We start from the raw sequence: 23,149 nt of genomic DNA, 5'->3' as shown, positions 1-23,149 counted from the left end.
ATCCCTAAAATTTATCATTAGATTGAAATAGTTACACATTCAAATTAATTTAAATAAAATTATTGGTGAGTGTTTTGTTGACCCCAAAGGGCAAATGCATGAAACAAATACAATAATTTTTCTTTTAATTTAATTTAATTTTAATTCTTTTTTATTCTTTGAACAGACTATATAGATAATCTAGCAAATAATTTGAATAATTTTTTTTTTGGTCTGTGGTATCACATACTTGTAAGACCTGAAAAGGGACAGTTACAGTTTACAATGTCTTATAAAGACTGAGTTGTAGGGAGGTTTTGGGAGATCATGCCATACATTATTTATCAAATAATCCAAAATGTATAATAACCCTTAGAAATTATGAAGTAGAATAAAAGATGTATCAACAGTCAAAAGATATCTAATAAAATAAATTATGTGGGAGGTTTAAATGCTCCATGAGTATGTCACCCATCATTTATACTTAAACTGGTTATACTTCCCTACAGAATGTCCAAGACTAAAGAGGTGGTCCTATAGTGTGCTGGTTTTCCAAATTTTTGGAGGTCAGTTAAGTCTCATCAGGGATAATCTTAGGCACTGGTAGGCTTCTTCGGTCTTTTTCCTCTACCAAACATGCCAAGAGCCAGGATGTAGGGATTCTCTCCAGTGTGAATTCTCTGGTGGCAAACTAGTTGGTTTTTTTGATGAAAATCTTCAACACATTTTTTACACTTATAGGACTTCTCACCAGTATGAATTTTATAGTGTTGAGTAAGAGATGATCTGTTATAAAAAGTTTTGCCACATTCTTCACAGATGTAGGGTTTCTTTCCAGTATGAATTCTATGTTTAGTAAGAGATTATCTTTGATTAAAACCTTTTCCACATTCTTCACATTTGTAGGTCTTCTCTCCAGTATGAATTTGGTGGAGGTGAATAAAGTGTGATCTTTGATTAAAATCTGTGTCACAGTCTTCACATTTGTAAGGACTACTTGACAGTATGAACTCTATGTGCAAATAAGGTTTGATTTTTCTAGTAAGAGCTTTACCACATGCTTTACATTTTGTAAACATTCTCTCCAGCTGAATGTTCTGGTGTTGAGTAAGGTGTATTTTTTGATTAAAAGCCTTGCCACATTGTTCACATTTGTAGGACTTGTCTCCAGTATGATTTTTAGTTTTCCATATTGTTCTTAGTTGCGAAAACTCAAAGTCACAATTTCTATGGCTTCTCTGTGTAACTTTTTGAAGTAACTATTTTGTGCACTGCTCTGGTGAATAATTTTGAGTATGATGAGAACTCATGTCCAGGAAAACCAGGTTTTCTTAGTTCTCTAATACCATATCTCTATATAAGTTCTTCTGAGCAGGCTCCAGGTATTCCCACTCCTCTTCAGAGAAATCGATGTCCACATCCCTGAATGTCAACTTGAAAATGTGTTACAGCATCTTCCTTCTCCTTTTCTAGCCTTCTTTCTCAGAAGTGATTGTCTTCGTCTTGAATATATGCCTCATTTTCCGAATCTTGAGAGCAATGCCTCATTTTTTGAATCTTGAGAGCAGGGTCTGCTCCCTAGGGATCTTCAACACCTGCACAGCAAAGCAACCTGGGACTCTTCGGCATAGAAGAGAAGCTGAGGTGGCGGAAGTGGCAAACTGGAGGAAAAGACCACTGCCAGATTGCCTGAATACGTGCTGCTTTAAAATAACTTTTAGATTGAAATATCACTGAAACCATAGTGCAGGGGGCGGGGGGTGGGGGGGGGACAGAGAAAGTTTCAGAATTAATTCGCAAAGGAAGCCACCATTGCGACAGGTTCTCATTTTCCATATTGGTCCAATATGGCTGGGCTCATTTTTCAAGTACGTGTGATTTGAAAATGATTTACAGGGAGCGCCTGATGCTGAGCGAGGAGCCCGCGGGCCAGGCGAAGAAAGCTAGGGCGCGGCAGGCAGTCCAAGCACCTGAAATGCTGAACTAGAGACCCCGGGCATTTTGTCTTGGGCAGGCTGGAGGGGCGGCCGCTGCAGAGCGTCTGGAGAGCAGAATGCAGCTCCTGGTGGGGCAGATCGCAGAGGGCTGCGGCGGCGGGCAGCACTGAGCACGCCTGGGACTAGAGCAGACTTGTGTGTGTGAAGCGGGGATCCTGCACGCTGTCTGGCTCCCGCCTAGGGGCCCCACACGGGTAGAACGGGCGGGGGTGGGGCACGCTAGGAGCCAGAGGAGAAGGAGGAGAAGAAAGGGGAGGGAGGCGCGGCCGCGCTGCTGGGACCCTGGGCCGCCTGCACACAGCCCCGCCCTGGCTACTGAGACCTGCAAGGGACGGATGCCCTGTGGCCTGAACTTTGCCTGGAGCACTGCCCTAAGCGAGCCGGCCCAGCGGCCGCCATGAGCCAGGACTCCATGAGCCCCGAAGCCCTGGCGGCAGTGCCGGGGGCTGGCTAATTGTCTGCAAGAACCTGTAGCCTAACCACAAGTGGTGTGACTCTTTCTTCCGGAATTAGACCTGGTGTAGACACTGCGCTATGGCGTCCTCTTGTGCCAGCTGCTGCACAACCTCTCCCCTGGCTCCATCGACTTCAAGGACATCAACTTCTAGCAACAGAAGTTCCAGGTGAGGTCTGGACAGGGCAGGATGGACCCTTGAGCCCAAGTGACCGGCACTCTGTAACGCAGAGTTAGCCGCTATGGGAAGCTGAGCATATTGGCTTGGGCGCTGGGCTGGGGGGCATTGGAGTGCGGCGGGAATGCTTTTAAAGAGGGGGCGTGTCCCAGGTGTTTAAGCCGGGTCCCAGTGGCGACCCCTGGAGGCCCGAAGTTGGCAAAGTCCCTCAAGCCTGAGGCGCATCTCAGCGGTTACTGTTCCCCCACGGAGCCGGTTCCCTCCTCTCCACCTCCTGGGCTGAGGGAGACTTTAGTCCTGCGGGGCGCCCAGTCCTGTCGCCCCCTCCAGGGCCTGGGCATCCGGATCCTGAGAGTGTCCCTGCCGCACCGAGTGGTTGTGCCAGGGTTGAGGTTTGGGCTTTGCTTGGAGCTGGAGCCTGTGAAGGGTGAGTAGGAGCGCCTGAAGCGCCTGCCCTGGGCGCAGCGAGGGTGGGGCGCCATTGGGCTGGAATGAGCTGGCGGGCTGGACGCTGCCCCCTCACCAGCCTCCGCCTCTTCCAGGACCTGTGCAAGTCTGGGAACCTAGAGGAGGCCTCCTCCACCAAGTCCACATCACTCCCTCTCTACCTCCCGTGGAGCCATCAAGTGTAGCCTTTTTCGCGGTGAAGGCACCCATGTGGCTGCACAGCTGGGCAGGAAAATGTCTGTTTCTATGACTCAAGAAGCTTTTCTTGGCCCTTTATAGGGAACTTGACTACCAGAATCTAGGCTAGGTGCCCCCTTCTTGGGTGTCGCAGAGCCTCCACACTAGTGTGCTTTGAAGGGATCCGGGAGGCAAAATGGACCATGCGTCTGGCCAGGGTCCAACCAGGACTGCCCAGGCACGACCTGCGGGTCAGCCCAGCCACCCCTGTTCAGAGGGCTGGGCAACTCCGAGTGGACAGTGGCCATTCACCAGGGCACTTGGGCATATGCAGTGATTGGGAGGGAGGGGTGGAGTGAGTCATCAGTCCTAACATTTCAGCAGGCTGTGGTCTCTGTACTTTGGGGGTGACTGCCTTCCTGAGGAGATGGGGACCCTTCCCATGATGAATGACAAAGAAAGGGGCAGGCTTGGCGGTGTCCACCCTACCACTCAGTGATGATATCCTAGGAGACTGGGGCAGACAGCTCACAGAGGGAACCTCCCCAGCAGCCAACACCAGGCACTGCATCCTCTCAGTGACCATGTGCCCCAGTTGGGGGCCCCAAGTGGCACTCAGAGTACTTTCACAAGTTCTGTCCTCTATTTTGCCTTTACCCCCCTGGGGGCTGGGGAATACCTAACCCATTTTATGACTGGAGAAACTGAGGAAGGATTGCTGCCACCAAACAGCTAGGCCTCCACCCAGTGCCTACCTTTGACTGAGTTGCCAGACTGCCAGTGTTGGCTGCTCTGGGTGTGTTTGTGCTGACTGGCAGAGAGGCTGAGGCTGGGGAGAATCAGTGCTTGGCTCCACACAGTGGAGGCCAGCAGAGCTCAGCCTGGCCTAGGAGTACTATCTGCCTCTCTCAGCTGTGATCTGGGCAGGGTTGGAAGAGGAGGGGACAGTGGTATGGTAGGCCCCAGACTCAGGCCTTGTGCTGAAAATTTGAGTCAGACTATCCTGGGTACCAGGAGTCATCAGCTGGGCATGCTCACCCTGGTAGAGTGGTGTTAAGAGGGGGTGCTGGGTGGTCAGTGAATCAGGTGAGTGTGTATCCATGTAGCCATGTGCTCTGACTGAATCATGCACTGTCACCTCCCAGGTAGGTGACCACCTTCAGGACCTCAGTTTCCCTAATGAAGATAGAGTAGTCACCTCCTAGCCATGGAGTGAGAATTTTCTGGGGAAAGGCACAGAATGTCCTTAACACTTGTTCAATAAATGTCATCAATGTTAGGGGCACTGGACACAGCACTGACCTTTGTGACCCAGGCTGTCCTCCTTGTCCTCTACTGCTTGTCTTCTCTGGGAGGATGGGATGGTCACACTGGTCTTTGCATGTCTGTTGGTGCTCAGGGAGGGACACCTGCAAGTGCTCTGGACCTTCATCATGTTGGATTTGGGTTGAACAGAAGGCCCCATCTGTATATTCATGGCTAAAGGAACAGCCTTTTTTTTTTTTTTTTTTTTTTTTTACCATAGCACCTGTGCAGGTGGAAAGGGACTTGATGCTCTCTGGGTGCATGCCATTTGCTGTCTGGGAAACACATTTCTTATTGGTGGGGTTGGGGAACATAAGGTGTCATCTATCTCTGTCTGCAGTGGTTGGATCACAAGAAAAGTGGCAGCTTCCCTCTTACCCACGTAGTCCTGGGCTAGGCAGGATGCTGGAGTGTATACCACCCAAACTCAGATGAAGCAGTGACAGAGAGTTTGAGTGACTTGCCCCAGGTCACCCAGATAGTTAGTGGCAGAACTAACATATGAAGTCAGGTCTCCTGCCCAGAACTTTTAAAATAAACTGTGAATTCAAAGAAAAAAAAGACAATTATTTACAGAAGCAGTAGTAAAATATAAGTGTCAGGTAGTTTCCAGAGTCATATTCTCAATCAATTTAATGATAAGTCTTGTAATTAACCCCATTGTAGGAACATAATCACATTCTTCATTTTGTCCCAGTAGGGCCAGTGTGGAAGAGCAGCAGGAAAATGCAGTGAAAAGGACAGTTCACACAGGTTTAAACAGTTTCAAAGACTTTGGGAATTGTACCCTTTTGTAGAACCAGGTTATACTCTTCAGTTTGGCCCATTAGGGATGTTGCTTCATTTGCTCAGTAATGAGCCATTTGAAGAGTTTGATGAAGCACCAGGGAAAACTTACTGGCCAGGATGTTAAAGAGGCAGAATCAAACTAAATTCTCAGGAAAGCTTTGGGAATTTTCCCTTGTGGTCATACCACGTTCACATCTTCATTTTGGCCCATTAGTACTGGTGCTCATTGTGGCTGAATATGTGTGGGTTGAAAACACTTTTTAGAGGTAGTAGTGAAGCAGTAGTGACAAAGATTCCAAAGGCAGGTTCAAACTTTAATTCTCCAAGAAGACACGAGGAATTGCCCATTGTTGCAGTACCAGATTTGAATTCTTCATTTCAGCTGTATAAGGCTAGTGCTCCCAATGGACAAATATGTGGCATTTGAAAACAGTCTTTGCTCGCAAGCACGAGGCCCTGGGTTCAATCCCCAGTACAGCAAAAAAAGAAAAAAAGAAAACAGTCTTTGAAACAGCAGTGAAATGATATTTTGAATGGGAATTTCCAGAAAAAGTTTCAAAATTAATTCACAAAAGAAGATTAGGACATTGTCTGTCATTGCAGCAACAGGTTCACATTGTTCATATTGGCCAAATAGAACAAGGGCTAATTATTGCCAATCATGTGCAATTTCAAAATGACTTATAGGGTGATAGGAGCAGTAGTGAATTGCAAACAGGAGGTAAGATAGAGAAGCAGGTTCTCATTTAATTCCAAGATAGGGCCTGGGAATTGTTCCTCATTGCAGCAACAGCACATTCTTTGTTTTGTTCCACAGGGCCGATGTTTATTATGGCTGAATACATGCTCTTTGAATAGAATGTAGAAGAAATGAAGCAATACTGGCAGGGAAGTTCCAGAGGCAGGTTCAAATTTAATTCACAGAAAAGGTCTTGGAAATTGTACTCTGGAATTTCACTATGATCATGTTTTTCATATAGGCACATTAGGGTTGGCACACATTATGACTGAGTATGTGCAATTTTAAAAGAACTTGTAGAAATAGCAATAAAACCACCATGGCAGGGATATTCCAGAGGTAGGTTATCATTTAATTCTTCAAGAGAAAATCTGGAATTGTCCTTTGTTGCAGTAGTGAGTTCATATAGTTCATTATGGCACATTAGGATAAGTGTTCACTTTGAACATAATGTGCAATTTGGGGACAACTTGAAAGAGTAGCAAGGAAATGGTAGTAGCAGGGAGGTTCTACAGGCAAGTTCAAACAGAATACTCAAGTATCTTATTTGGAATAGTTGCTATTTACAGTAACACATTCATATTATTCATTTCAGACGGTTGACACCAGGGCTTATTCTGGTGGAATATGTGCCATTTGAAAAGAGCTTGTAGGAGCATCAGAGAAACAAGTGTGTTAGGGAGGTTCCAGAGAATGATTCAAACAATTAACAAAAGGTGTTTAAAGAATTGTCTGCTGTTACAGAACCCAGTTCACATCTTCGTATTGGCCTATTGGGGGCTGTTATGGTTTGGATATGAAGTCCCCCAAAAGCTCATGTGTGAGACAGTGCAAGAACTTTCTGAGGTGAAATGAGTGACTTATGAGAGCCTTAAACTAATTGTTTTCTTAATTCTCTGATATGGTTAATTGGGCATAATTGTAGGCAGATAAGCTGTAGGTGGAGGAGGTAGGTCACTGGGGATGAGCCTCCAGGGTATATATTTTTTCCTGGTGAGCAGAACTCTCTTTTCTTCTTGATTGCCATATCATGAACTGAGTTTCTCCTCTACATTTTTATGCCATGATATTCTGCCTCACCTTGGATCCAGAAAAGTGGAGTCAGTCCTCTATTGACTGAGCCCTTTGAAACCTTGAGTTCCAAATAAACTTCCCCTTCTCTATCTTATTCTTCTGCGGTCTTTTGCACACAGTGATTAAAAAAACTAACTAAAACAGGGGCAGTGTTTCTATTGCCCCATGTGTGCAATTTTTAAACTGTGTGCATAAGAAGTAATTATTAGTAGTGATGGGTAAGTTTTAGAGGCAGGTTCTTTCTAATTCATAGAAAGGGCTTTTGGAATTGTCCCCAGCAATGGCACAATGTTTGCATTCCTCACATGGGCCCCTTAGGTTCAGTTCACATTTTGGCTTAATATGTGAAATTTGAAAAGATCTTGTAAGAGTATCTATCAACAAAATATTAATGCTGGGCAAGTTCCCAAAGCAAGTTACAATTTAAATCTTGAACACTGGGAATTGTCCCTTGTTCCTGTGCCAGGTTTGCATATTTCATTTTATCCCATGGTATCCCATGCTTATTTTTCAAATGAGGTGCAATTTGAAAAGAGAGTGAAGCAGCACCAGAGAAATTGTAGTGGCAGTGATGTCCAGGGTCAGGTTTAAACTGAATTCTCAAACAGGGCTTGGAGAATTGTCCCTTGCTGCAGTACCAGTTTCTTATTTTTTCACTTTGACAATTTTGACCAATGCTCTTTTGGTAAAGTTTGTGCAATTTTAAAAGACTTTAGTGGCAAGAGTAAAATCCTTGTGGCAGGGAGGACCCAGGGGAAGTAATAAACTTAATTCTCCAAGGGAATTTTGGAGCTCATGATCCTTGGCAGCCCCAGATTTGCAGTCTTCATTTTGGCTTTCTAGGGTCACTACTCACTATGGGCATATATGTGCAATTTGAAAAGGGCTTGATTAGAAATAGTGAAATCAAAATGTCAGGGAGGTTGAGAGGCAAATTCTTCTTACTCCAAGAGGGTATTATAAATCATTCCTTCTTGTAGTGCCAGGATCCTATTTTTCATAAGGGCCACATAGTGCAAGTGATCATTATGGCCAAATATATGAAGTTTGAAATATCTTGTAGGAAAAGTGGTGTAGTGGCCATGACAAAAAGCTTCCAGAGAATGAATAAAACTCAATTCTCATGAGGGCTTCGAGAATCATTCCTTGTTGTATGAACAGTTTCACAGTCTTCAGTAGGGTCAGTGCTCATTTCGGCCAAATATGTGCAATTTGAAGACTGGTTGGAGGAACATCAAAGAAGTAGTAGTGGCAAGGTTCCGGACAACTGCATTGGGAATTGTTTCCATACAGTACCAAGTCTGAATTATTCATTTAGCCCAGCTTAGGGCCAATGCTATTTATGGCCAAATATGGGCAGTTTGAAAACAGCTTGTAAGAGTAGCATTGAAATGGTAGTGACAGAGAGGTTCCAGGTAGGTTCAAATTTATATCACAGGGATGACATTTGGAATTATCCCACACATAGATCTAGGCTCAAATTCTTCATATGAGCAACTTAGGGTCAATGTTCATTATGGCTGAAAATGTGTTGTTTTACAATAGCTTGGAGGAGTAGCAAGGAAACAATAATGACAGGGAGGTTAAGCCAGGTTCTAAGAATTCTCCAAGAGAACATTAGAAGTTCTTCCTTGTTGCAGTAGCAGACTCACAGCCTTTATTTCAGCAGTTTAGGACCAGTACTTATTTTGACAGAATGTGGGCAATTTGAAAGCAGCTTATAAGAGTAGCACTGAAACAATAGTGGCAGGAAGTTCCAGAGAATATTTCAAACTGGTGTCACAAGTAGGGCTTAGAGAATCGTCTGCCAGTACAGGATCAAGTTTATATTCTTCTATTTGGCAAATTACAGTCAGTGCTCATTATGAATGGATATTTGTGGTTTGAAACATTTTATATATTTAACAGTGTCAGGGTCATGAAAGAGTTTCCAAATCCAGGTTCAAACTTAATTCACAGAATGGGCATTGGGAATTGCCCCATGGTAGAGTGCCAAGTTTTCATTCTTTATATGGGCCAATTAGGGCTATTAGATCAGAGACAGGACCTGGGGAAAGGATTGAAAAGGTGGAACTGAGGTTATCCCTAGAGCTTCTCAGCCACATTAATACTCATTCTGAAACTCCTTCTGTGTGTACAATATTAGCTATCCTGCAGTTAAATGTAGGACAAGACACCATCACAAGGGAAATTCAAGACCTTAAAGGGAAAGTCCCAATCTTGGGCAAACACAATAGCCCTAGAGACTGACCTCTACTTAACTTGTTGCTACTGAGCGAATAATTAACATTATAACTTGTTTCTCTCCATGCATTCTCTGGGGTGGGGAACAAAACTTACACATATAAAGTAGAAAAGAAATTATGTCACATTTGACTGTCAATCAAAGTGTCAATCAACACCAGATCCACCCAGGGAAAAAGGGGGTGACTAGCATTGCCTAATAAAAGAAAAAGGCCTTTAGTTACTTTCTTCTGCTCAATCCACTTTGCTTCAGAATTATTTTCGCTATCAGTTAGTCTGTACTGTAACTATTAATTCTGTGTGTGTCTCTCAATTCTTTGTTCAGGATGGCAAGAACTTGGACCCCAACTGGACTCCCTTGAAACACCAGTAATACTGTAACATCTTGATGAGCTTGCCAGAGGTAAATTGAAGCACCAGCCAACATTACCAAATATTCCCTAATTTTTCACTAAAAAAATATACTTGATCTTAGCCAAAAGGCCCAAAATAATACTAAACAGCAACAAAATGATATTATGCCTTTTCAAAATTTTTTAGATTAATTTTAATGAATTTGTTGCCTTCCTTTATGTGGAATGGGGCAGTAGGTTTTTTACTTTTAAATTCTTTAATCCTTATTCAATCTACTGAATAAGGTTGGAGAACTAAACACTGGGATTTTGATGTAACAGTTTTATTGATTGCATAATTATATTTGGCATTGTACATAGAAAGAATATGGCTACCCTTTGTCAAATTTGCACTTTATAAATATCAAAATAATGAAAATGGAATATAAATCAATTACTAGCTTATAGACTGGAATATGAGATTTATAGTCAATGAAACCTAATCCAGTCACTCAATAATTAGGACCACATGACTACTCACTTAGCTATTGATCTTGCCAGTTCTAGGTGCAGTAGTTAATGAATTACATTAGAAATGGGGCAAACATTAGCCCTATTTCATAAGAACAAAGAAGAATTAATATTTAACCATTTAACCCTGAATGACCAAATCTAACAAAGTTCAAAGAGTCAAGCACTAGAGTATTTAAGTATTAATATATAGAATTGTTAGTCACAGGAACACACACAAAAAATTCAGGCTGGCCTTATTATAAGTAAGTTGTGTTACAGCTACAGCTTTTCGTGTCAGTGAGGAGAAAAGCAAATTGATTCCATGATAGCAACTAGACATTCTGTCCATTTGGGTGAAGAATAGAGTTCCACAAGGAAGAATAGGTGTTTATATACACCAAGGAAGAAGAAAATGTAGAGAGAATAGTTGGCTATATAATAGTTAAATAAAGATTCTTGTTAGAAAGTAGTAACTTTTTGTTCACTAATGGGGATTGAACCCCAGGTCCCAAGTGTACTAAGTAAGCACTGTTCCACTGAGCTACACTCCCTCATCATTTCAAATTTTTATTTTGAGAAAGGGTCTCGCTATGATGCCCAGGCTGGCCTAGAACACAGGACCTTCCTGCCTCAGCTTCATAATTAGCTACAATTACAGGCATGTGCCACCATGCCCAGATAACAGTAGCTCTTTAATATTTATAATGAGGGGGAACACTTCCTCCTGTATAATTATTCTGTCTTTTATGAGTTTATTAATACCATAATAATATGAATGGAATGATACCATAAGTCAATTACATTTCATGCATTTAAAATGCAAGTCTAAAATGTCCCAGAGACAGGCTTTGCATTTCAATATGAAATATCCAAATTATTTCAATATTACGATGAGCAATTACTTTGCAGAATTGGTCAACATTGAAACGTAGTGGCAGGAGTGTTTATTAACAGTTAACAATATTACCTTCAGGAAATACTCAAGGGACAGGATTAGTCAAGTATCGCTTGGACAATTTATTTAATACATAGGTTGCAGGTTTTGGTAGACCCAGTTATTATGAACTATAGGAGAACTCTCACTTTATGCCTAAACTGCCAGCAAATGCAAATAAGTATATGCTTCATTAAATGTCACCCAACATTTATCAAAATTGTCTTAGTTACAGTTTGATACCTACAGTTTGAAATTCATATTCAAGCAAAACTAGGTCCTGAAAGTACACCTGGGCTCTGCACCTCCAGTAGTGAGTTCAAAAATCCTGTAGCTCATCAACTGCATCAATTGTTTTCTTCTAAAAAAAAATTAAATTTACTTCAATATATTTTCAAATATTACTGAAAGTATGTATAAGAAAAATACTATACAAAACTGTCTCTTGTACAATTACACCTCACACTTGTACAATGGTGGGGTTATATTTAATTGGTAACTAATAGTACAAACCATTAGATTCAGATATATTTCACAAAGTTTTTTTTTTCCTTTTTCCTTGTTTTGGCCTTTTAACTATAGCCTCACCTGAAATAAATGATAAGATACCTTCTTCACTTGCTTATAAGTTTAAATTGCACATGTGCACACTAACACACACATATATGCACACAAAAGTTTAGCCCTAAAATCTTCAGTGAATTCCAAGAATTTACAGGAAAGGGTGCTATACAAATTTACCACTGGAGTAACAAAAAAAAAAAGAAAAGGTGGACATTATGCTCAGGAGTGGTGAAAACAAGGTAGAAAAGTACAAACATGATGATAGTTAATCTGAACTCACCAGAAAGGGGGATTTTTGCATAAAAAAGACACCTACCCTCACCGGCCCCTACCCTATAAGTTATGTTAATATGATCAAATAACTTTGGGATCAGTAATTAGCACAGTTTCCAGAGACAGACAGATGCTCTCACTGGAAGAGGAAAAACTAGAAGGGAAACAAAGTGTTAAAGTGTGTTTTTTCCCCCTTAGTTTTATGGTATTAAAAAAAAAAAAAAATGACAGAAAGATTAAAGAAGGTTGTTGCAGAGATTCGCCAAGACTGCCCCTTCCTGAATCTTGCACATTGGTTCCACCTTAGGGACCAAAGAGGCATGGCTGTCTCTGGAAGTGCTAATCTCTGCAAACTCTTGGGTCTAGGTGCTGCCAGATCCGCACCCCTCAGAGCTTGGACCACCTGCGCAGGGCGAGTCAGGGGGCGCAGCAGTCCAGCCCGGCCCTCCTTAGTGGAGACGCCCAGGACTGCGGTTCTGGAACCGTCTTGCTGCAGTGGCTGAGATGCTCTGCCTGGCCTCCTGCCTCGCCCGCTCCAACCCTCTGGCTCAAGCTTGCTCAGCCCAGTACTTACCCCCTGCGCGGACACTGGCGGAGTTCCAAGCACTAGATGCCTCCAGATCTAACTTAAGAGTACACTGTCCTCTAAAAGTTATGGCAACCAGAACCTGAGGTGCAGGAGGGAAGCTTGCAGTGGTTCGAGCTAGAGAGAGAGAGAGAGAGAGAGAGAGAGAGAGAGAGAGAACACTACAGGGTGCAGTGGAGAGGGGCTTGAGTCCAGGCCAGGACAGAAAAGGACCAAGGGGTGGGGGGTCCCAAGTGGGAGGAGATAGAGGTGAGGGGCAGGGCGTGCTGTGTGTCACTTTAGGCCTTGGGGGACTGGGAGGGGTCCCTGGCTAAGGGAGCTGCAGCAGCTCTGGTGAGTAGCAGGGCTGGCAGCAGCCCACAGCGCTGAGCTAATGTCAGTGTTGCTTCCCTTCTTGCTGCTACAGCTGGAGCCGGCTTCCCCACCGCCACTGCTGCTGCACTTCTTCACTACTTGCCAAGATGGTCTCTGCACCTGAAGCGCTTGCTGCAGACCAGGGAAGCGAAGCACTTCTCGCTCTTATGGGTCGTCTTCACCTTCCCGCAGCCTGGGATGTGGCCGCTGTGCAGGCCCTTGTGAAACAGGCCCTTGCAAAGCAGACTCGCTCCAAGTGGCCCCAGCCACTCTGCCTCCTTGGCTGTGGGACTGTAGTAAGTGGCACAGCCAGAGTAGTGGAGGGCTGAGGAACTCAGCGAGTCCCCAGAGGCGCAGAAGACCCAGAGCTCAGCAGAGAGTTCCCTGAGTCCTCCAGCGGCAATAGGGCCAAGTCCTAGTAGAAGCCTGGTGGCACTGGCTTGAAGGTGTCCTTGAGGTGCTGTCCCGCGCGGGGCTGAGCTGGTGGGAGGAGGCATCCCTGCTAAAGGCCAAATAACTCAGACCTGAGTAATCTGAGTTGTAGCCTCCCAGTGGCGAATGCAGCGAAGCTTCAGGGTGCAGCTAGCCCAGCAGCGCCTGCCACACCTTTCTGGTTCAGCACATGGACCCAATCCTCGCCCATGTCCCACCAGCTGGAGGCGCAGGCAGACCCAAAGTCATCGTCGGAGGCCCCCAAGCCTGGGCGAAGGCTTAAACCACAACTCTTTTGAGTGTGCCATGCCCACGCATGGGTAGATGCTCTGCAGTCTGTCCACTGAGATTTGCATTGTGGAGATGAACACCAGCTTGTGGGAGCCATCCTGCCAGTGCACCCAAAAGCCACTGGTTTGCTGCCACACAAGATGCAGGGCCTAGAACACAGAGTGATCTTTGGCAAAGGACGAGCTGGAGGCAACATGTGCAGTCCTCCTGTACAATTTTCCATGAGTGTAAAAAGAATGACTTTGTCTGTTATGCCAAATGGATCAAAATAGACTAAGGAAAGATTTGGTGCCCTTCAGATTATTTTAAGAAAATTTTAATAAGAACCCAAGCTATTTACGGATTAAATTTTGGATTCCATTATTTTAACTAAGAGATTTTATGTAAGGTGCTGGGATCCCACATAGCACTGCTAATTTTTGAACCAATGTATATCTTAAACATACATATCACCATAAGATTGTAATGCATTCTTGAATTGGTATAAAGAGATTGAGTTTAATTATAGCTCTCTTTAAAATTATTCACAAAGGCATCTACCATTATTGACTTCCTTTAAAAAAAAAAGAATTTCAAAAGTTTTTAAATTTCTGTCCTTATCCACAAATGTAGGAAATTAAATTTGAGAGACTATTTGAAAACAGATGCTACAGAAACTTTTATTTTCTTCTTAGTTTTGATTTTAATGTTTTCAAGTGTCCAAGGACTGAAAACATGTTTGTGACCTGTGTTTTTTTTTTTTTTTTTCCAGTCAAGTGAGGAGCAGACCTCTGCTGCATGTGTTAGGGAAACATTCATTTATTCAGCAGTGAGATTGATCTACAAAGTCCCCAGGTAAGTTTTTAGTCATTCAAGGTGTATCATGACAAAGATTTTTTTGTAATATAAAATACTCTTTTAATGTTAAAAAAAGCATGTAAAATTCTTTAAGAATACAAAATCTGGGTATTTTCTGCTGAGTAGTTCCCAAATTAAATACAAGGAAAGGTCATTCATTATCTTTTTTTAATTTTTATTTTTGCAGACTGCATTTTGGTTCATTGTACACAAATGAATTACAACTTTTCATTTCTGTGATTGTACAGACTGTAGATTCACACCATTCATGTAATCATGCATGGACATAGTGTAATAGGGTGTCTCAGTGCACTACCTTTCCTTCTCTCAACCCTCCTGTCTCATTTCCCTGTACACAATCCAAAGTTCCTCCATTCTTCTCTTACCCCCCACCACCACACCCGTCCCATTATGTATCATCATCCACTTATCAGAAAAAACATTCAGCCTTTGATTTTTGGGATTGGCTTATTTCATTTAGCATAGATATTCTCCAATTCCATCCATTTACCAGCAAATGTCATAATTTTATTCTTATTTATGACTGAGTAATATTCCATTGTGTATATATACCACAGTTTCTTTGTCCATTCATCAACTGAAGGGCATATAGGTTGCTTTCACAATGTAGCTATTGTGAATTGAGCAACTATGAACATTGCATCACTATGGTATGCTGATTTTAAGTCCCTTAGATATAAACCAAGGAACAGAATAGCTGACTCAAATTGTGGATCATTCCAAGTTTTCTGAGGAATCTCCATACTGCTTTCCTAAGATGAAATCTTAGTGTGATTTTGGTTTGAATTTCTCTAATTACTAGAGATGATGAGCACTTTCTCATATATTTGTTGATCACCTGAATATCTTCTTCTGTGAAGTGCATGACACAGATTTTTTCTGAAGAATCTTCTTTACTTAGTGGACCCCTTTCAGGAAAGAAGACACTGCGAAACCACACAGGACTGCTCTTGAAGGTGACTTCAACTATTCACTTTGGGGCTTATTTCTGAAGGACTCTTTTTATGATCTCTGATGGTTATTTTTTATCCTTTACAATTACACTTAAAGAAATGAAAATAAGTATTGTCATTTTACACCCATACTCTGTGCCAGAACTTTGGCTGTAACAACCCCAGGATGATGCATTTGTCATCAGTAAAACTGCTCTCACCCAGGAGCAGTTTTATCCCCAGCAGTCCCAGCCTGGAGAACATTTTGGTTGTCACACTGACCAGATGAGGGGCATTCTACTGATATTTAGTGGATGGAGGCCAGAGATGTCACAAAGCATCCCACAACACATAGGACAGTCCCTTACAATAAAGTACCAGGCTCAAAATGCCAGGGTTGAGGAACACCATGTATTTTTATCAGAAGCCTTTATGAATCAAGTGTGTAGATGCAAAACAGATGGTTTTTAGAAGACTATATTTTTAAAAAAATTAGTTGTAGATGGACATGGTATGTTTATTTATTTTTTATGTGGTGCTGAGATCAAACCCAGTGTCTCACATGTGCTAGGCAAGCACTCTACCACTGAGTCACAACCCTAGCCCAGAAGAGTATTTTAAAACAAAATTAGCCTTTATTTATTATCTTTCAAACAGGTTGAAATATTAATGGGGGAGATCAATGATTTCCTCATGTAAGCATCCCAGCATCAAGACTGCATTACTGATTTTTCAAAATAATTGCTCTACATGTGGAACTTTGGAAAACCATGTAATTACGACTCACAAAAATTCCCCAAACCCAGAGCTGTCACCTTCTATGGGACTTCAGGGAGAAAGCACTGCTTTGCTATAAACTCTTCCCCCATACCCCAGAAGACTCACCTGTGGTGAAGTTTTATTCTAAGAATGTGAAAATAAGTAAGTGCTATCTCAAGCAGCATCGTGGAAGGCTCAATACTTTTACAACTGTCCTGTCCCTCACAGTGGGACAGAAGAATGAAGGGCAAGCCAGCCTTCCAGGCAGTGCCACCTGATGCTCTGGCTCCATCCATAACTTTCACTGACCTGTTCTTCTTTGACTGGATATTTCTGAAGCAGACCTGGACCCAGGAATTCTGTTCTCCCAGGAAAAACTTCTGGGGGAATAGAGTAAGAAGGACAGAAAAGGAGCAAAAGCAGAAAAGGGAGTTTCCTCAGATCCATTCCCAGCTGTTGCCTTGACTCTGGAGGCAGTTCTTCAGTGAGCCAGGCTGCATCCACTTGGAGACAACGGAGATGAGCGTTCCTGTTTCACACCAGTCAGGAGATGGCTTTCCTGGAGATGAATGGAAATTTCCAGGACCTTTTGGATTTACCTCCAGGAAAAGGGCTGCATTTCCAAGACTCTATCAATTATCTTGAAGAAGGTCCCTGGGGAAGAATTTGGCTCTGGAGCAGTAGACAGTGGAGATATCAGGAATCTAAGGGAAATGACAACTTTTCTACTTCATAGTCTTGAAGTGTGGCAACACATGCAGTTTATGGACTATAAAACATCAATTAAATCAAACATTCATTCAGCAGGTATTTCTTGAATGCTCACCATCTGCCAGGAACTATGATAAATGGTCAATGTGAGGGATGCACAGCACTGTGATATGGCCCCAGGGTAGGCAGTGCACCTGCTGTGGGATGGTCAACTGTTCAGCCTGGGGAATCAGACTGGAGGGGGCAAACATGAGTTCAAGGGTTGAAAGCTGAGTCGGAGCTGGCCTGGTGAACATGTGTAGAGTAGGAACTGGAAGGCAGACAGTGAAGATTTCTCTGAAGACAGGTGTTGGAAGTCTGCTACTTTGGTAATCATTTCACCTCTCTCACTTACACAAGAATGGCTGAGCCATGTCTATAAGGAATCACATACTAAATATAATAACTCACATTCCTTTTCATATTAGAGCATTACAATTATACATAGAATTTGGGTTCATTTGGACAAAATAAGACATGCAAGAAATTTGCTTTCAATCCCACACCCTCCTCCATTTTCTTAGCCATACTCCCTCCCACTGTTTTCTATCCTTTCCTGTACTGATTTTCCTTTCACTCATTTATTTATTTATGTTTGATTGGAATTTTCTACGTATGTATACAGTGAACTTCTTTCTGGTACACTTATATATGTATATAACATTCTATTGTTAAATTCACTCCATATTTCTACCACTTCTTTCCTCTCTCTCTCTCATTCTCCTTCTACTCTACTGATCCGCCTTATATCTTTATGACATCCAATCTCCTCCCTGGCCTCCTTCTTTCCTTTATTTTGTCCCAGTTTCCACATATGAGAGGAACATTTGAGTCTTGATTTTCTGAGTCTAGATTATTTCACTTAGCATGATTTTCTCCTTTTCATTTAACAAAAATTCATAATTTTATTCTTTATAGCTGAGTTGAACCCCAATGTGTACATATATCATATTTTCTTGATCCATTCATCTATTTATGATAATCTGGGTTGATTTCATAATTTGGCTATTGTTAATTATGTGGCTAGAAACATTGATGTGGCCGTATCACTATAGAATGCTGAATTTAGTACTTTTGGATAAATACCAAGGACCATATGGTGGTTCCATTCCTAGATTTTGAGGAGTCAACATACTGCTTTCCATAGTGGTGGTACCAATTTGAAGTCTCAGGAGCAATGTATGAGTGTACCTTTTTAGCCATCTCCTTGCCGATAATAGCTAACATTTCTAAGGAGATCATTGTGTGCCAGAAATGCTTCTATCATACTTATTTAATCATTTTGTACTCATATCTTTAGGAAATAGGAAATATGACTATATTTACAGCAGAGAAATAGAGACAAAACAAATGTGATTTCTGACAGTCTTACTTACAGTAAAGGGCAGATCATGGATTTAAATTCATGCAGTCTGAATTCAGAGTCCACACTTACTGATCTTTTGTCTGTAGTCCAGTGATAAGCAAGTCAAAACACAGAACACTGGAAGTACAGAACTATACGTGGATGTTCTGTTGACAGTCTTTCATTGAAAGTTTCTCAACATATCCTTTAATGTTCATGTTTTAGTGTCCCTTGATTGCCTCAGTTTTTCAGTTTTTCTCTGAATTCTGTACTATTCCCCTCCTTAAGGAACTTGTTCTCCATAGTTGGAATATTTTGTGTGGTCTTTTTTATAGGGTTCATGGACCTCTCAAGTGGATATATGGTGACTCCTTTTGGCAGGCATAAAAGACATTTCCAACATATTCACAGCACCAGTTTTTCTCCAAGAGGATCCCCAGAAGAAAGTACCAGCCAGACCATTCTGCTGCTCATGAATTTCTTTATGGCCATGTACTTTTGGACTGCATTATTTCTCCTTCTCTAGAATGATGTAGAATGATGATCCAACTTATCTGTGAGTCCCGATGCTGGTGGGCAATGGGTATGCCAATCTCAGTCCTTTGATGCTAATAAGTTCTGAAAAATGAATCATCAAATTTTCACAATCTACTTTGGGGAATGAGAAGAAATGTTTATGTGGTGATGGATAATGTTTTGTTTCATCATCCCATACTTTTTATTTCTGATTCTGCATTTGTTCTTTGTGAAGATAATAAATAACACATTGAGTGTTTTGATACAGTGTATGTCTAAAGGAGATATTTTTTCAATGTCCATAAGTATATAAAGTGCATTTACTCTTGACTGGAAAAATGGCATGTAATGAAATTCATTTTGAAAGAATTAATTTAATAATAGGAAGAGAAAACTTTGCATAAGTACAGTTAACTCTCTTAATATGCCTGATATAGTGTTCTTCTGTTAGAACAGCAAACATTAGTAAGGATAACAAAATTCTCTTAATCTTATATCTAGTAATTTTCTAATCATAATGATTGCACCTGTTATTATCCACACATTTTTAACAGTCTTTACCTTTGTAATTTCATAATTAAATTCTCACAAGAATATTTCATATTCATCTGTATTATAAACCCATAGTGTGGGTGTGGAAGGCAGGAGTAGCAAACAGGGGCAATGTGGAGTATAGGAGAGATCTCAGATTCCTTGGAAGCATACGTAGTTCATAACCCAGCTCTCCTACTGGCCTTGTGGCCTTGAGCTAAAGGCTCTATTCTTAGAGCCTTAGTTCCTCAGTTGTAAAACAGAGACAGCATCTATTTTGAGGTTATGCAAATAGAACCAATAAAAGTGTTCACCATGGCAGCATGTATCCTAACACTGGGAAGATACAGAGGATTAGCATAGACATTGTGCAATGATGACATGCAAATTTATGAAGCAACCCACATTGAAAAGAATAATTGTAACAGCTGACATCTGTGTGCAAGCACATAATATACTCATATTTACCATAGTATACTGTAGAGATAGTAATTTTATACTACTCTAAAGTGGAGGAAACTAAGGTCCAAATATATTAGGTAAGTCAATTTCATAAGAAATATGTGGGAAATGCCAGAATTGAACTTGACAGTCGAGATTTATGTCCTGTGTTTGCAGCACTTAGCATGTGATCGTTATTGCTGCTATAACAGACCTTCATTTTAAAAGAAATACACGGAAGTCACAGAGAATGCTGCAGACCACCTGGGTGTAAAATGTCAACCCCATTTCGGCACCCTTCCATCACAGTCTTCCAGTGGACTGGTAAATAGTATAGTTTAACATATGGGAGAAATGGTGCAGGTAAAACCAACCACTTATTAGTCTTCTCCATCCTCTTGGTCAAAGGAACAGAATATTGACACGGATTAGTGGAAAGAAAATATCTTAAACAGATGCAGAAATGCAGCTGGATGACAGATGGCTAGATGTTTTTTTCTTTTTTTTCCTTACCTTTGGAAAAGTGGCCTTAAAAATGTTGCTGGATTCATAGTAAAAGGGGAGATTATTTTTGACAAATGTCACTTATGCATTTTTGATGATGATGGTATGGGTTTCTTTAGGAAATCCACTGATAATGAAAAGCCGAGGTTTTCAGGACATATAATGGACTAAATCGTCAAGATATTAAAAGAGTGGAAACTCTGGTTGCATTCGTAAAATTATGGTATTCAGAATTAGGAAATTTGGGTATTCTGTGGTCCATCCTAGTGAGAACCCACCTGCAAGAATGTCTTCGGTTCTAGACCTTATATTGAGTAGGACACGTCAGAGCACACAAATGAAGGTGACCAAGATGATGAAAAATTTATAAAACATGGCAAATATTAATGGTTGAAACAGAATTTTCAACCTGGCAAAAGAGAAGTGTTGGAAAGTATAATGATTTTATGAGACTCGTATGTCCATCACATTGTGTGTCAGGTACTCAAACATCCAAGTATAAAACATTTATTTGCATGACTTTTCTTTTTGTGTTCTGCTGGGGTCCAGCCCTAGCAGGGGTCGAGGGTCTGAGTGGATGGGAGGCATCAGAACGGTGGAGAAACAGCACACGGAGACACCAAGTGTTCTGAAGTTGAATCTGTCTTTATTTTTTCTGCCAGTCTTTTTATAGATATTTTTCTTTAGTAATGATTATATCATTTTTGGTTTAGTTTAAAACAAGAAAAACCTTCAAAAGTACAATCTATGCTTCTTCTCAAAGTACACATTCTCTCTGTATGACAGCCCAGACCAAAACAAACTTATTTCCCAGTTAGATTAAAACAACCTTGTCTCCCAGATAAACTGAGGGCACCATGATCTGCCAGCCTTTAACCTTCAGAACAAACACGTTAATAGATTTTCTAAGAAACCACCCCCACCACGAGCTTGTGTTTAACAGTGAAAAGTTTTTACTATTATTAAAGGGCAAAGAAATCAACTTATAATTAATATTTATTCTAATTTCATATAATGGCAGACTACAATCTTATTCTGATTCTTTTTTTTTTTTTTTTTTTTTTTTTTTTTTTTGCGGTGCTGGGGATCGAACCCAGGGCCTTGGGCTTGCAAGGCAGGCACTCTACCAACTGAGCTATCTCCCCAAACCCTTGTTCTGATTCTTAAAGAATTAGACTAAACATAGGAAAAGCACAAATTATATTTATGACTAACCTAAATGTTTTTATTATATAAAGTATCTCTAGAATCAACTATTGAAACTAAGTAAGCAACAAGGGCCAAACACTGCATCCAAGCTCAGAGGAATGCCTCTTTATCCATCTATTATTATACTAAAGTAATCACAGGCTCCTTTTAACTTGAACACAGCTACAATTGTTTATTTTCATACATTTTATCTATGTACTACTGCCACATTTTTATTGTGCACTATTTTGTGTCCCAATACAGTAAAACCTTCCCAATGTTTTTCCAATAAGTTTCTAAATGATATATTGATTATTAATACTAAAAAGCAACTACACATGGAGACATCCCACACCTACGGCCCCCAAGAGGGAGGACGATCAACAGAACTGTGTCAAGTGTTGAGTCCTCTACTCCAACAGACCGTGTCAAGTGTCGGAGTGGCAGAAAATAGATGCAGCAGTGTTACTCATGCCCACTTTTCCCAACTCCCATCCATTCTTTGCTGGCAAACACAATCTTTTGAAATGACCATCTTCTTTGTTGTTTCTCCACTTCTCTCAAGCAGTGTGAGCAATTTCAACTTTGTTCCTCACATTTCTGGCTCTTGGTACAGATCTGTACTGTAGAGCCCTCCACCAGGTAGCTTCATAGTTGACTCTTAGATGTTCGTCTCTACCACTAGATTGTTGGGTTTGCAAGAACAATGACTGTGTCCTACTCACCAGTAATCTCCGTGCTTCTACTATAGGGCTTGATTCAGAGGAAGCAAGTAAGAAGAATTAAGGAATGTGTGAATGAAAGCATATGTGAAGAGAAGAGACTAGATCAATGAGAAAGGCATTCAGCGGCAGACTTGGTCAACATTATGAAGGACCTTCCCGTCAGTCTGTTTCCTCCTGGGGTATCATTGGAGGTTCCAGGTGCACTTCTGGAGGTACTTTGGGGGACTTTCAAGGGCACTAGTCTTAAAGACCCATGAGAGAGCTGCCTCTCGAGACTCCTGTTCTCCAACCAAAAAGAATGGTAAATGTTTGCTGTTCCCCCCTCCCTGATTATAAACTCTAAACCAGACTATGCATGAGAAAATACTCCAATATTGTTTTTCTTTTTTCTTTTCTTTTCTTTTAGAGATGGACCCTCACTATATTTCAGGGATGAGTCTTGAATTCCTTATCTGAAATGAACCCCCTGCCTCAGCCTCCTGAGCAGCTGCAACCAGAGGTATGAAATACTGAACCCCATTTGAATATTCTTTACGTAAGATTCAAATTTGTGCTGAGGCTCTAACATTGTCCATCACTCAAGCAGCTTATTCTCATCACAACTCAACAGTCAGTGACATCATCAGGATGTGGGAGAAACTGCCACTACTCTGTGAGAAAGGAGAGTATAAATGTCTCCAGATGTATCTTGTTTAACCTGCACAGTTGTTTCCCAAAGGTACAACTAAAGATTATTAAAAGATAAACAACCATGACCATCTTTCAGTTATTTGGAATATAATAAAATTTCATTTCATTCAACAATAATTTAAAAAATGAGTTCTATATGCTGGGTGCAGGGGCTCTACTAGTCTTGGGTAATCTTTCAAATGTCACAGGATAGTGGAGAAGGAGACAAATGTTTCTGGGAACTTACAGAGTGTTCCTGGAGGCACTAA

The 23,149-nt window shown here is 41.4% G+C and overlaps 1 long non-coding RNA gene across 3 annotated transcripts; it reads left to right on the top strand.

The window, feature by feature from the left end:
• The first annotated feature begins 1,985 nt into the window (after positions 1-1,985).
• On the top strand, positions 1,986-22,403 carry LOC306642446. 3 transcript variants are annotated; one of them, XR_013758524.1, is made up of 5 exons: positions 1,986-2,599; positions 9,709-9,786; positions 14,414-14,496; positions 18,642-18,862; positions 22,238-22,403. It is a non-coding gene; the product is annotated as an uncharacterized lncRNA (long non-coding RNA). The 3 variants fall into 3 exon arrangements; XR_013758525.1 differs by lacking the exon at positions 22,238-22,403 and having other exon boundaries at positions 18,642-19,820; XR_013758526.1 differs by lacking the exons at positions 9,709-9,786; positions 22,238-22,403 and having other exon boundaries at positions 18,642-19,819.
• Positions 22,404-23,149: the final 746 nt, after the last annotated feature.

This window comes from Sciurus vulgaris (genome assembly GCF_902686455.1).
Source record: "Sciurus vulgaris genome assembly, chromosome: 12".
NCBI lineage: Eukaryota > Metazoa > Chordata > Mammalia > Rodentia > Sciuridae > Sciurus > Sciurus vulgaris.
The sequence above is the reverse complement of the archived record's forward strand: the minus strand, read 5'-3'. Positions and strand labels throughout refer to the sequence as shown.